Source organism: Nomascus leucogenys, chromosome 13 (genome assembly GCF_006542625.1).
Source record: "Nomascus leucogenys isolate Asia chromosome 13, Asia_NLE_v1, whole genome shotgun sequence".
Classification (NCBI taxonomy): Eukaryota; Metazoa; Chordata; class Mammalia; order Primates; family Hylobatidae; genus Nomascus; species Nomascus leucogenys.
In genome coordinates this window covers 51741863-51758376 of record NC_044393.1, presented here as the reverse complement: position 1 = coordinate 51758376, position 16514 = coordinate 51741863, and the positions used below count along the sequence as shown (strand labels likewise).

Genomic DNA, 16514 nt, shown 5'->3' with positions numbered 1-16514 from the left:
AACTTTCTCTTCAGAGGCTGAAGGCAGGAAACATGGAACAGCTTCAGTTAGAGAAACCACCTCCTTTTAATTTTGTTTGCATATTGACATCTCATAAGATTTCTTGTTTAAAAAGAGTTTTTTTGCTTTAAAAATAATTTCAAAATGACTGACATGGGCAAAAATCTAAATGTTCTATTGTATTACTGAAAACACTCTGTAGCCTATCATATTTATTTCTTTAACCTGATTTCCTATGACTTTTCTGTATATCCCCTTAATTTTAGCCAAATCCTATTCACATTTTCAAAATGTTGGCAGGCTCTCTTTACACTGCCATGACTGTATTTATTCTCGCATACTCAGGAGACCTGGCCTCCAACCCTAGGTCTACCTCTGATCATATAAACAGATCATCAACTTTACTGAGCCTTTGTTCCTGTAGCTGTAGCAGAGGATTTTAGCTATTTCTTCCCTCATACAGGAATGATAGTCATGCAAACTTGGAGCACTTGGTTGGGCGTGGTGGCTCACACCTGTAATCCCAACACATTGGGAGGCCGAGGCAGGTGGATCACCTGAGATCAGGAGTTTGAGACCAACCTGGCCAACATGGTGAAACCCCATCTTTACTAAAAATACAAAAAAAAAAAAAAATATATTAGCCGGGCATTGTGGAATGTGCCTGTAGTCCCAGCTACTCAGGAGGCTGAGGCAGGAGAATCGCCTGAACCCAGAAGGTGGAGGTTGCAGTGAGCCTAGATCGTACCACTGCACTCCAGCCTGGGCAATAAGAGTGAAACTCCATCCCCCAGCCACACCCCTCACAAAAAAAAGAAACAAAAAACTTGGAGCACTTAAGAAAAAAAAAAATGCAGTGTATAAATGTAACATTCTTCCCAAATAGATTTGTCAAACATGTCCTACACACCTTATGACTTTTTTCCTTCCATCTTCATATAGCTCTTTCAAAAATTGTTTTTCTCTTCATTCCATTCAGTATATTCAATTTTAGCCAAAGAGTTTTTAGCTAAAAATATCTATTTAATCCCCTAACTCCTAACCTCATTTCTTTGTCCTCACCTATTTTCAAGCTCTGACCCTTCCCTATTGGGAGGTAAGAAATAAATGAAACAATAGATAATTTAAAAAAGGAGAAATGGTGACAACATAGGTTTAAAAAAGAACATTTTGTAAAGTAGAAATATATAGGAATGATATTTAGTTCCTAATCCTTAAGGATATTGTTAAATATCCTTGACTGACTCGATTATAAATCCCTACATTTAGTTTGTAAAGTATTTATTAAGGATCTTCTGTATACTCAGCACTATGCTAAACCATATATAAGATGCATGCCATAGGCACTTTCATTCACTCATTCATTCCTCATACATATATTGATATACTATATATTTATTCATCATAAATTAACTCTGCACCCTCTGCATGCAAAACCACTATTCTAGGCACTTAGGCCACACTAGTGAACAAATCAGACAAAAATCCCTTTTTCCTTCTTAGAAAGGGGCATTAATGACCTGGTATTTTCTTCACATTGGACTTTCAAATGAAATCTTAAGTACTTTTTAAAGTTTCTAAACCTAACAGAAGTACAGCTTTTGGACTCTTGCAGTGGGCTTTCAGTTCATCTGTTTGAATCAGAAATTTGCGTGTCAAGCACTGCTGCTAATTTTTGGCTAGTCACACCCCAGTTAACCAAGGGCCAATGGCACAGTTTTACCTAAAAAGCTTGGATGTGCTTTGAGAACTGGTTTCTGTCCCTTCAGGATCCATAAAAACTTCCCCGACATAAGGGTAGAGAACTCCTCTATTGACCAGTTTCATTGACACTGATAAGTGATCTGCTAGGTTCTCGGTTTAGAAAGTCATTTGGCCACTGACTGGAAGGCAGATGCTAAGTGACTACCACAAGAAAGAGGCTCAACTCCCCTAATAAGTGTATAACTCATGGAGGCAGAGAGTGTTGTGCCACCTCTACAGTTCCTACCTGCACTTGCAGATGAACAAAGAAAGGGCTCAAAGCAATAAATGACTTGCCTGGTCATTTTACAGTTTTCAGTTTTCGTTTTAGAATTTTTAAGAGACAGCTGGAATTTGAACCTGTATCCAATTCAAAGTTCGTATCTTTTCTCTTTGCCACATTGCCATGTAGGAGGAAAGATGACATGGGGAGGGTATGTGAGAACTATGTGGAGAGCCTGTGCTTAAAGCAATGCTTAGATCAATGGGGAGCCACTGAAGGTTTTTGAGCAAGGAAAATAAAATCCTTCCCCCCACCCCTAGGACTACTTTTAGGAATGAATCTTCTGCTGGAAATCAGGGGGAAATGGCATTTTAGGTGAGAGCTAGTAGTGTGGTAGCGGGCACTAGATAAGAGGTGAACCAGTGTGGAGGCAGGAGGGGTAGGAAAGGGGATGGAGGCATTATTGCCAAGGCATGATAGAAACCATGGGATCTGATAAGTGGTGAGAACTGGAAAGAGAGGGAGAACTCTGAAATTTGCCTCTGATTGCAGTTAAATGATAGCATGCTAATGACAGAGGTAGCAGTAGGTTGGAGAGAGTGTAGTAGTATTTGTTTTCAGTACCTTGGGTTTTAAGTATTGACAAGCCACCAAATGCAAATATCAAGCAAAGAGTGGCACATCTAGGTATGAATATTGACACAGAATAGATGTGGATGTTAATTTGAAATCACGGGAATCAAAAGGAAGGTCAAAGAAATAGGATGAGAACGAGGAGAGTACAGGAGTGTCATGAATACCAGGAAAAGAGGGTTTCAAGCAGGACTAGGCCATCAGAAAATCGAAACCTGAAGAGCTGACTTGTCCTTCACTACTAGGAGTTCCCACCTCATGACTTGACCTTCTGCCTCTTCCCTCTTGCTGAAAGCCCCTCTGGATTCTCTCATGCTGAGTCTACCCTGACTCCTAGTATCGGCTGCTTATTCCTCATGGCAGTGTCAGAATCTTCCTTTCTACCCTGAATCTGTCCTTGACCCAGGACACATTACACTCACTTACAGACTTGTTTCTTAGATTTAAACAAATTATTTAACACCAATACATGGTGGGATTTTAAAGTAGCAAAATTTATTTCTATAAGCCACATATGAAATTTTACTTTCCTTAGTCTATATTCACATGTTCAGACTTCCTTTTTGCTTACACGAAGTATATTTAAGAGAAGATCTGCATTTTCTATAACTGGATCAGATTCCTAAATTTTTGTTTCCCCTAATACAGTTTTTTTTTTCAAGGAAACCCTTTGTGTTTCTATTTGTACCAAAAGAAGAAACTAAATTTAATGATAGTCATATTTGTAGTATTGAGAGCCTTTCATTGATATTAAGCTTATTAATTTAACCTTTGTAGTTTCTGATTTATTAAACTCAGGAACCTTTAATTGCTCTTTAAAGAATATGTGCTTTTCTGATAAGAAAATTAAAACATTCACTTGTTAAACTGCTTAATTTGAAATATCAACAGTAAATATTTATTTTAATATTCCTTAGAGGTCTTAGTCCTTTTTCACTATAAATTTCATGAAAATAACTTAAAAAAATGATTTCCACAACCCACAGAACAAGAATTGCCTGACTTTTGGTTAAAGCTAGGATAATAGTTGGTAGGTTCTGCTATATGACTTTCAGGTACTTCATTCTGGCATAGATGAGAGATTCAGACTAGAAATCTTCAAATATGGACCTACGATGAAAGATCTATTATGGGAATCCTTAAGATTTCTGGATTAACTGAAATATAGGGTAGAAATATACAGATATCCACTATTAATGAAACTACAGAACATAGTTATCCAATATGCTAATGGCACAGGTCTTAAGTGGAAGTATCCAGGGCTTCTCAGATTGAAACTTTATGGAACTGGAATATTCCACAAGAGTCTCGGAAAGTTCATCAGTCAATACCTATCAAAAAAATCAATTCTTATGTACTCCACACCAAGCCAGGGATCATGAAGGGATCCAAAAGGTTAATGGGATAGGACATCTAATTTACTGTCATTTCCCTAAATTTCCAGAGACTTAGGAAATTTCATATAGCCAGCCAGGTGGTGTGGTAGCTCACACCTGTAATCCTAGCACTTTGGGAAACTGAGGTGGGAGGACCACTTGAGGCCAGAAATTCAAGACCAGCTTGGGCAACATAGTGAGACCCTGTCTCTACAAAAAATTTAAAAATTAGACCGGCACGCTGGCGTGTGCCTATAGTCCCAGCTGCTCAGGAGGCTAAGGAGAAGATCACTTGAGCCCAGGAATTTTTATTTCTTGTATTTGAGATTGATCTTAAGCTTCTTCTTACATTCCCAAAACAAAAGAAATAATAAAATCAAAGTAAAGAAATTAGGAGAATCAAATTGTGGCTTTCTATATCTTGCCTTCATTTCTCATGTTCATGGTAGTTGCTTCCTATAAAGTCATTGTGAATACTGAATTAGCAAATACTGAACCATTGCTCCTAAGGTAGGTTTCTAAGAGCCTCTGGTCACATCATTTTTGTTAACCAATCAATATATAACCTTATTTTAAGTGTGTTTCTGTTTAAAGACACCCTATTTAATGTATATTATTTGTTTATTAATGCAGAACTCATGGCCAGCAGAACTATAATTCAAACCTGAAAGAAGTTTGTCTAATATATGTGTTTTCTCCATAAGACAAATCACAGCCGTCTGGAGCTTAAGAACTTGGGCATGCTGGCTCAGGCCTGTAATCCCAATACTTTGGAAGGCTGAGGTGGGTGAATCGCTTGAGCTCAGGAGTTTGAGACCTGTCTGAGCAACATGGTGAAACTCCATCTCTACCAAAAATACGAAAAATTAGCCAGGAATGATGGTGCACACCTGTGGTCCCAGCTACTTGGCAGGCTGAAGCAGGAAGACCACTTGAGCCCAGGAGGCAGAGGTTGCATGAGCTAAGATCGTGTGTGCCACTGCACTCCAGCCTGGGCAATACAGTGAGACCCTGTCCCAAAAACAAACAAATACAAAAACAACAACAAAAACCCTCTAGGTAGCACTTCAACACTATGCTCAGGGGCCATTTTATTTTATTATTTCTTAAAATGTCTTTTCTTTCAGCCACATTCTCCAGATGAGTCAGAGGCCATTTTAAACGGTGAAATCAACAAAAAGCACAAGAATGTGAAAAACATGGCACTAATTAAATAGACTGCAAAGTGGATATCAGTTTACAGTATGAGATCTAAAAGAAGGCAGAAAGTTGCCTTCTTTGACTTCAGCTGGGTATATATGTATTTGGCAAATCAACGTATTTGCCACGCTATGCATGTCCATAGATGATCCACAGGTCCCACAAGTATTAATTTTGGGGTTACAAATAAATTTTAGAGAGTAGGCAAATCACAAAGACAAGATCTATGAATAATGAGGATTGCCCATATATTGTTACAAAATCCAGGGCTTTAAATTTTTGACACTGCCTATATATTTATTCCAATATGTTTAATTTGATTTTACCTGCTTATCACTTGTGTTTTTTGGGGGTTTTGTTTATCTGTCTTTGGCAATTTAAAATAATATATAGGCAGGCGCAGTAGCTCACATCTGTAATTCCAACACTTTGGGAGGCCAAGGCAGGCATATCACTTGAGGTCAGGAGTTCAACCAGCCCAGCCAACGTGGTGAAACCCCATCTCTACTAAAAATACAAAAATTAGCCAGGCATGGTGGTGTGTGCCTGTAATCCTAGCTACATGGGAGGCTGAGGCAGGAGAATCGCTTGAACCCAAGAGGTGGAGAGGTTGCAGTGAGCTGAGATTGCACCACTGCACTCCAGCCTGGGTGACAAAGCGAAACTCCGTCTCCAAAAAAGAAACATATATACATATATACACACACACACACACACACACACACGAATTTATATAATATATAACCTATTACATATTTATATATTGTATGTTATATGTCATGCCATATAGAACATTGTGAAATATGTTATATAATCCATTAAATATAAGTTTAATCATAAAATATAGCTTAGAAATTTGTTTTAATATTTCAGTTTATTCATAATAAGTGTTGCTTAAACAATTAAACTATTATGTAAAGTGAAAATATTAAACTATTAATTCCCCACTAATTAAATAATTTCATGCCAAACGCATGTCTTTTAAATGCTGGCCATTGCATTCTTTGAAATTCTTTTTTTTAAAGATTCTTAAGTTTATCTTATGAGACATAGATGTCGTCATGTGAACTTTCAATAAATGTTAATTGAAAGGCCATTTCCACTGTGCTGGTAACTAAAGAAAATTTATTAAATGGAGTAAATGTTGTAGTTTTAACAGTTAATGTTGAAATACGTGGGTATCTTCTCATCTAAGTTCTTCTAAGGAAGTCTTTTAAAACATGATTGAAAGTATAGCATTCTGAGGTATAGCATTATCTTATTTATTTTTTCTTGTTCTACTTCTAGTTTGATATTTTGTATGATTTAAGTCATTTTCTGTTACTTGCAGTGAAAACTTTTCAAGGTAGAAAAAACTACTTCATGATTATTATCAACAGATGTAAAATTGCTTGGCCCTTATCTTGTTTATTTTAAACTACCCACCATTATTTGACACAGCTTTTTCTGCTTGTGTATTTAACACAAAATTATTTTGATAGTGTTTATTTGTAGGCAGTATTTTAACAATTGATACAAATTTCAGCTTCAACAATTGCTACTGCAAAAAAAAACAGCAAAATAGACACAAATTGTGTCAGCCATATATATAGATTTAAAATCATTTATTACTATGATCATCTCAAAAAATAGAAAGATACAATAAAATGAAAAGAGCCTCAGGGTGGTAGTCATTGAATATATGTTCTTAGTGAAGAGCCTTCCAGTAGCTTTCTTGCCACTGAACTAAGCCTTAACAAGCTAGGCCTTAAGTTTCTTATCTCTAATATGAGATGGTCAGATTAGAGATCTGTAAGGTCCTTTTCAGGTGTAACATTTTATGATTCTAAATGTTATTAATTAGAAGCAATATAATAGCAAAGCAGATCATCAAGATATAAACATAAATTCAGACTGTACTTTAAATCATTCTACTAGAAAATGTACAGATCTACCTCTTTTTAGGTATTCATTGATTCAACAAACACTTACTTTGCATTTATTGGACTAGGCTGTATACTAGCCCTGGGAATAACAAGGGTGAAAAATGGATACATCCTTGACTTTGTGGCACTTTAAGTTGTAGATGAATGCATTTCAAGCCAGACCCAGCCTTGGGCACAGGCAACATGTTTGGCCTTATGTGGGGTTCAGTAAGGACACCTTTTCTGAACCCCTCAATTCCCTTTCACTTTGCCACATCATTAGGTTCTCCTTTTGCTAACTCCAAAATGGACACTTTTAGAGTCATTAATTCCAAATTAGACCACAGAGGTGGCACAGTATCTACAGTCATGAGTCTATTAGTGACAGGAATGTGTTCTGAGAAATGCAGTATTAGGCAATTTCTCTGTTGTGTTAATATCATAGAGTACACTTAAACCTAGATGGTATAGCCTACTACACATGTAGGCTATGTGGTATAGCCTATTGCTCCTAGGCTACAAATCTGTACAATGTGTTAGCATGTTACTGTACTGAATACTGTATACAACTGTAGCACAATGGTATTTGTGTATCTAAAAAGAAAAGGTACAGTAAAAATATGATATTATAATCTTATGGCACCACCATCCTATATGTGGTTCACTGTTGACCAAAACATCTTTCTGCAGCACATGACTATAACTATTGCTATGTTAGATATATGCTGCCTGGGCAGAGAAGAGAGCTTCCTGTTTCTGTCCTTCATTCTGTTTCTCTTTGTCTTTTAACCTACTTCCCTAACTACTGCCATTCCAAAATCTCCCATATACAAATCAGAAAAATGAAGGGTCTCACTCTGTCACCCAGGCTGGAGTACAGTAGCATGATCACAGCAGTTCCCTGTGGCCTTAACCTCCTGGGCTCAAACAATCCTCACACCTCAACTTCCCAAGTAGCTGGCACTGCAGGCATATGCTACCATGCCCAGCTAATCTTTTTAAGAGATGGGGTCTCATTATGTTGCCCAGGCTAGTCTAGAACTCTTGGGCTGAAGGAATCCTCCTGCCTTACCTCCCAAAGTGCTGGGATTACAGGCATGATATCTGGGCAGGGACACAAAGCCAAACCACATCATTTCACCTCTGGCCCTCCCCAAATGTCATGTCTTTCTCATGTTTCAAAACACAATTCTGCCTTCCCAACAGTTCCCCAAATTCCTTAACTCATTCCAGCATAGACTCAAAAGTCCAAATTCAGAGACCCATCTGAGACAAGGCAAGTTCCTTCCACCTATGAGCCTGTGAAATAAAGAACAAGCTAGTTACTCCCAAGATACATGGGAGCACAGGCATTGAGTAAATACACCCATTCCAAGAAGCAGAAATCAGCCAAAACAAAGTAGGTACAGGCCCCTGCAAATCCAAAACCCAGCAGGGAAGTCATTACATTTTTAAAGCTCCAAAAGAATCTCCTTTGACTTCATGTCTCACATCCAAGCTACACTGACACAAGGGTGGGCTCTCAAGGCCTTGGGCAGCTCCACCCCTGTGGCTCTGCAGAGTACAGCCCCTGCACCTGCTTTCATGGGCTGGCATTGAGTGCCTGCCGTGTTTCCAGGTGCATGGTGCAAGCTGTTGGTGGATCTACCATTCTGGGGTCTGGACGACGATGGCCCTCTTCTCACAGCTCCACTAGGCAGTGCTCCAGTGGGGACTGTGTGTGGAGGTTCCAACCCCACATTTTCGCCCTGAACTGCTGTAGTAGAGGTTCTCCATGAGGGCTCCACCCTTGCGTCATAATTCTGCCTGGACATCTGGGCATTTCCATACATCCCTTGAAAGCTAGGCAGAGGCTCCAAAACCTCAACTCTTGCCCTCTGCACACCCACAGGCCCAACACCACATGGAAGCCATCAAGGCTTGGGGCTTGTACCCTCTGAAACAACAGCCCATGCTGTACCTTGGCGCATTTTAGCCATGGCTGGAGCTGGAGCATCTGGGACACAGGTGCCATGTCTCGAGGCTGCACAGAGCAGTGGGGCCCTGGGCCTGGCCCATAAAACCATTTTTCCCTCCTAGGCCTCCAGGCCTGTGATGAGAGGGGCTGCCGTGAAGATCTGTTAAATGCCCTTGGAGACATTTTCTTCATTGTCCTCACTATTAACATTCAGCTCCTTGTATGCAAATTCTCACAGCCAGCTTTAATTTCTCCCCACAAACTGGATTTTTCTTTTCTACCACATAGTCAGGCTGCAAATTTTCTAAACCTTTATGCTCTTCTTCCCTTTTAAATATAAGTTCCAGTTTCAGATAATCTCTTTGTGTACACATATGAGTGTATGCTGTTAGAAGCAGCCAGGGCACATCTTACATGTTTTGCTGCTTAGAGGTTTCTTCCACCAGATACCCTAAATCATCTCTCTCAAGTTCAAAATTCCACAGATCCCTAGAGCAGGGGCACAATGCCACCAGTCTCTTTGCTAAACCGTAGCAAGAATGACCTTTACTCCAGTTCCCAATAAGTTCTTCATCTCTATCTGAGATCTCCTCAGCCTGGACTTCACTGTCCATATCACTATCAGCATTTTGATCACAACCATTCAACAAGTCTATAGGAAGTTCCAAACTTTTCCTCATCTTCCTATCTTCTTCTAAACCTTCCAAACTGTTCCAACCTCTGCCCATTACCCAGTTGCAAAGCTGCTTCCACATTTTTACTTGTCTTTATAGAAATGCCCCACTTCTCTGGTACCAATTTTCTGTATTAGTCCATTCTCACATTGCTATGAAGAACTACCTGAGACTGGGTAATTTATAAAGAAAAGAGATTTAATTGGCTCATAGTTCCACAGGCTGTACAGGAAACATGGGTAGGGAGGCCTCAGGAAACTTACAATTATGACAGAAGGCAAAGGGGAAGCCAGCATGCCCTATATGGCTGGGGCAGGAGGGAGAGAGTGTGAAAGGGGAAGTGCTACACACTTCCAAACAACCAGATCTCATGAGAACTCACTATTGTGAGAACAGCAAGGGGGGGATATCTGTCCCCCCCGATCCAACCACCTCCCACCAGGTCCCTCTCCCAACAGTGGGGATTACAAATCAGCATGAGATTTGGTCAGGGACACAAAGCCAAACTGTATCAATCTTGTAATAGTTTTTAATATTTTAAAATTGTGAAGTATATTAGATACACATTAAAGTATCTATAAATGTACAATTCAGATCAAATACCCAAGTAACCACCACCCAGGTCAAAAAATAAAACATTAGCTCTCAGTAATTCCTCTTATCCCCCCTCACCGACTCTAACATAGCGACTATCCTAACTTTTACTATCATTTTTTTCTTGTGGTTCTTCATAGTTTTACCACCTAAGCATGAATCTCTAAACACCCTCCTTTTGCTGTGCCCGTTTTTTAAACTTGATGTAAATAGAATCATACAAAATGTATTTTTTGTGTCTGGATTATTTAACTCAATGTTATATTTGAAAGAACCATTGATATTATTGCATGTATTTTTCTATTGTATGTTTAGTCCTCCATCTGTTGTATCTCCAATTGACATTAGGATTGTTTCCAGTTTTCAACTATTACATATAATGCTACTTGAGCATTCTTGTCCATGTGTCACCATATACTTGTACATGCACCTTGAAGAGTTATTCACCAAGAAATGGAATTGCTTTGTTACAGGGTTTGTGCTGCTTCTACTTTATTTTTATTTATTTATTTATTTATTTTGAGACAGAGTCTCACTCTGTCACCCAGGCTGGAGTGCAGTGGCATGATCTCAGCTCACTGTAACCTCCACTTCCTGGATTCAAACGATTCTCCTGCCTCAGCATTCTGAGTAGATGGTATTACAGGCGTGCTTTTCCACGCCTGGCTAATTTTTGTATCTTTAGTAGAGATGGGGTTTCACCATGTTGGCCAGGCTGGTCTTGAACTCCTGACCTCACATGATCCACCCACCCCAGCCTCTCAAAGTGCTGAGATTACAGGTGTAAGCTGCCGCATCCAGCCTATTTACTCTTTTAAACGCTAACTTCAAACAAATAGCCAATGTCATGCTTAATTGTGAAACTCCGGGAGTGTTCCCATTAAAATCAGAAATAAGGGAAGGGTGCCTGATATGAGCGTGATCATTGCATATAATTCATTTTCAGAAAATGAATTATATGCAAGGCACTTAGACAGAAAATGATGCATACATATGGGAAAGAACAAATGACCATTATCTGTAGCTGACATAAATGCCTACATAAAAAATACAAAATAATATTATAGTACAGTAAGGTGACCATTTATGAAATATACAAATATATAGATTTCCTATTTAATAATAACAAGTTCAAAAACATATTGAAGAAAAAATATATAGCTTTCCTATTATAATAAGAATAAGCTTTCCTATTTAATAAGAATAACAAGTTCAAAAACATATCGAAGGCTGGGTGTGGTGGCTCACGCCTGTAATCCCAGCACTTTAGGAGGCTGAGGCGGGCAGATCACAAGGTCAGGAGATCGAGACCATCCTGGCTAACATGGTGAAACCGTCTCTACTAAAAATACAAAAAAATAGCTGAGTGTGGTGGCGTGCGCCTGTAGTCCCAGCTACTCCAGAGGCTGAGGCAAGAGAATGGCATGAACCCAGGAGGCGGAGTGTGCAGTGAGCTGAGATCACTCCACTGCACTCCAGCCTGGGTGACAGAGCGAGACTCTGTCTCAAAAAAAAAAAAAAATTGAAAAAATCCCATTCACAGTGATATGTCTCAAATAAATAATAACTAAATAAACAAAAAAGAAAAAAAGAGTAAATTATTCATGGTTATTGGCTAAGCCTGTAAGTGTCATTAGCAGATTCTAGCCTACATGGCAAGAGGTAAGGTAATGTGGTAATGTAATAGAAAATTTTGTTTAAGAAGGTGGGCCATTTGTCCCATAAATTTTTCCATAATCTGGATTTTGCTTAATAGTAAGCCTGTATTTCCATTACAGTCATAGAGCCTTAGTGCATAAATGTTTTATCCAGGTCACATTAGTTTTTTTTTTTTTTTTTTTTTTTTTTTTTTTTTTTTTGCCAAGGCTACTTTCTAGGTGGTGCCATGAACTTTGTTTTTTGTTGTTGTTCAAGCTTTTATTAAATTTTTTATTGTCACATGTACATATTTATGGTTTACATAATGATGGCTTTTTGTGTGGTGGTGGTGGTGGTTTGAGGCAAGATCTCACTTGGTCACCCAGGCTGGAGTGCAGTGGCACAATCACAACTCACTGCAGCCTTGACTTCCTGGGCTCAAGCATCCTCCCACCTCAGCCTCCGAAGTAGCTGAGTCCACAGGTGTGCACCACTATGCTTGACTAATTTTTTTTTTTTTTTAACTTTCAGTAGAATCAAGGTCTCACCACATTTCCCAGGCTGGTCTTAAATTCCTGGTTTCAATCAATTCTCCCACCTCAGCCTCCCAAAATACTGGGATTACAGACATGAGCTACCTTGCCCTACGCATAGTGATGTTTTGATACATATAATGTATAGTAATCAGATCAGGTTAATTAGCATAGCTGTCATTTCAAACATTTATCATTTCTTTTTAATTATTATTTTAAATTCAGAGGTTATATGTACAGATTTGTTACACAGGTATACTGCATAATGCTGGGTTTGGCTTTCTCTTGAACCCATCGCCTAAATAGTGAATATAGTACCCAATAGGCAGTTTTTAAACCCTCGCTGCCCTCCCTCCCATTTTGAAGTCCCCAGTGTCTATTGTTTCCATCTTTATGTCCATGTGTATGCATTGTTTAGCTCCCACTTACAAGTTAGAAAATGCAGACTTTGATTTTGTTTCTGCATTAATTCACCTAGGATAATGGCCTCCAGCTGCATTCATGTTGCTGCAAAGGACATGACTTCATTCTTTTTTATGACTGCATAGTATTCCATGGTATATATGTACCACATTTTCTTTATCCATTCCTAATGGATGGACACTTAGGTTGATTCCATGACTACTATGGTGAATAATGCTGCAATAAATATAAGAGTGCAGGTGTATTTTTGATAGAATGATTTATTTTCCTTTGAGAATCCCAGTAGTGGGGGTGCGGGTCAAATGGTGGTTCTATTTTCAGTTCTTTGAAAAATTTCCATGCTGTTTTCCATAGGGGCTGAACTAATTTACATTCCAACCAACAGTGTATAAGGATTCCTTTTTTTCCACATCCTTGCCAACATATTATATTTTGACTTTTTAATAATAGCCATTCTGATTGGTGTGAGATGGTATCCCATTGCGGTTTTCATTTGCATTTATCTGATGATGACAAGCATTTGTTCATATGATTGGTTACTTATATGTCTTCTTTTGGGGAGTTTCTGTTCATGTCCTTTGCCCACCTTTTAATGAGGTTTTTTGTTTTTTGCTTGTTGATTTAAGTTCCTTATAGATTCTGGGTATTTGTCCTTTGTCAGCCTGATAGTTTGCAAATATTTTCTCCCATTCTGTAGATAGTCTGTTTGCTCCGTTGATTGTTTCTTTGCTGTGCTGAAACTCTTTAATTAAATTTCATTTGTCAATTTTTGTTTTTGTTGCATTTGCTTTTGAGGTCTTAGTCATAAATTCTTTTTCTAGTCTAATGTTTAAGAGTTTTCTTTTAGGATTTGTATAATTTGAGGTTTTACATTCAAGTCTTTAATCCCTCTTGAGTTAATTTTTATATATGGTGAGAGCCAGGGGTACCGTTTCATTCTTCTGCATATGGCTAGCCACTTTTTCCAGTACCATTTTTTTGCGTAGTGTGTCCTTTCCCAATTGTTTCTTTTTGTCAGGTTTGTTGGAGATCAGTTGGTTGTAGTATATGGCTTCATTTCTGAGTTCTCTGTTCTGTTCCATCGATCCGTGTGTCTATTTTTGCACCAGTGCCATGCTATTTTGGTTGCTACAGCCTTGTACTATAGTTTGAATTCACAAAATGGGATGCCTCTTGGTTACATGAACTTTCTTCAGGAGGCACATGATATTGGTTGTCTCCCTTTTAGTGATGTTACCTGCTATTAATAATCCTTGCCTGGGTCTATTCATTAGGAATTTTAAATGATAATATTATAATACTATTATTTTCTCTTCATTTATTAGAATCCTTCTAAAAAGAGAAGCTTCCACTCAGTTATTTGGTTACCCTGTTGTAGAGGCATGATAAATACTTGATTTTCAGGTTTTCAAAATGATTAATTGATTCCCCAGTATCCTTCAAAGGTGAGAGGTGTTGTGGGATGTTTTTGTTTTTTTGGTGTTTTTTTTTTTTGAAGTATTACTGTGAACTCATTTACTTAAACATAATTATTCCCATCCTTTATAGTTGTTAGCTCATTGCCAGTCCTCCTGGGCCATTTTTTGGGCAGTGGGAGCATTTTGATATGACTCCAAATCCCTTTGACATGACTCTAGTCTTGGGTAGATTTTTTGCTTTTCTGATATGATAGAAGCATTGGAGGCTCATTTGTTTCCATGCTCAAAACTTGGAATCAGTCATTTCTCCAAAGGAGCCTCCCCTTTTTCTTTAAGTGGGAAATGGTATTTAGAGACTAGAATCTTGGAATAAGAGGTACTCATTGCTGCTAGGTTAATCTCTGTTTCTATGCCTTTTTAATGGACAGAACTAGGAAAAATAGATTATGTATATATAAAATACATCATAATATTGCCGATTCAAAGTCAATAATTACACAGGGAATTTATTTAACCTCTTCAGTCTTATAGATGTCTCTTTTCTCCACATCAAAGTCCTGATTTTCAATGACATTATGTAATTATTCATTGACTTTATCCCACAGTGTACACATAACTGTTTCAGAATAATACTACTACCAACAATGTGATTATAAAAAAGATAGTTGCAAGTCTTTTTGTCCTTAGGGCAAAATCTACTTAGGATTCCTATTCAAATTGGAATGGTTCCTTCCCATGAAGTTATACTTTGATACATAGTTATATTCAATTGGTTTATTTTTTTTCAAATTCTAATAATTGCTTCTTAATTTAATAAAGTACTACATTGTTAAACAAAGTATATTTAAAGAATTCTAGCTTGTATCCCTAACCGCCCCCACCCTTTTTTCTCCCTCTTCCTATAATAACTCATTTTAAGGTTTATCCTTTCTTTATAAATAGTCTTTTTTCAATTCATAGTATAGCATCTGTAATTTAGGGAGATTTGTGCTTTTGTTATAATGGTTATTTTTATGTTCATACCATTATATAATGCCTTTGTCCCCTCTTTTTTGTAATTTTGACCATTATCTCTTAGTTTTATATGGTAAGTTATAGTGAAATTAGCTTCTTCCCCCTCCATTCCTCACAGCATTAATTTGACATAGTATTCTTCTTTGGATAGTGTCCACCCCCAGATGGTGTTTTATTCCTGCCAACCTGGACTACCTAAAGTTTTCTAAATGTGCTTCACACTGCCTCTATGCCATCAGCAAGATTATGTTATTCATTTATTAAAAATAGTTACTGATTCACTAACAGAATCAAGTCCCTGCAAAACCTCAGGCCAGCTTTGTGACCTTGCTCAAGTTTCTCAACCATCTTGAGTTTGGGAATATAGTGGTGAAAAAAAGATGGAAATGGACCCCTCTTAATGGAATTGTCAGTCTTCCATCTCACCAGAAGCCAGAAATTACGCAATTTCTCAAGTTTATTTTTGTCTGGATAACTCGTCTCTCAGAATCCCTAGTCTGCTGGTGCTTAACTTGCCTGGAAATAATTTTCTCATTTGTCTACATTACTGGATGTTTACTTCCTATTTGGCTCAAACCTTTGCTAAAATAACTGCTGGGAAAAGTCGTTCAGAATTTGTCTGAATTTCCCTTACAAATTATAATTTGCTTTTTTGTCAAAGCTCATAAAGTACAGTGCCAAAGGGATCATTAACTGCAAGGATAACATATGCAGATAAGAGAAAGGTTTTCATGTTAACTGAATGTTTCCTGTTTTTCAGCCCTAACAATATTTAGCTGACCAACACATTTTCTCACAGTGTCTTCATAATCTTTTTAACCTTTTTTTGTTCTACAATGTATGTTTTATTGTATTGAAAGTACATATTAATATCCAAGTAGCAAAATATTTTACTATAATTTTTAAATATTTTGATTAGTGAACAAAGGATCAGATTCATGTTTATATGATCTTTTCATTAAATTATCAAAGGTTAATATGGAAACAGAGTAGGAAAATCTCTAGAATTTTAAAGTATTAAGTTCTAAACCTCAAGTGATACAGTCATATAGCCTTATGCTCAGGTAGGTACAGAGAAGGGCAAGAGAGACAGACAAAATCCCAAGGAGTAAGACATTCCAAAAAGCTTGTGCAACAGTTTTAGAACCAGGGAGCCATTCTTTCAACCAGGTGAATGACATTTT

General features: G+C 37.8%; 1 protein-coding gene across 1 annotated transcript in view; it reads left to right on the top strand.

Moving 5' to 3' along the window:
• Positions 1–16514, top strand: part of CCDC146 (coiled-coil domain containing 146) — a 180839-nt gene that overhangs the window by 78972 nt on the left and 85353 nt on the right. The gene's annotated exons all lie outside the window — the stretch shown is intronic.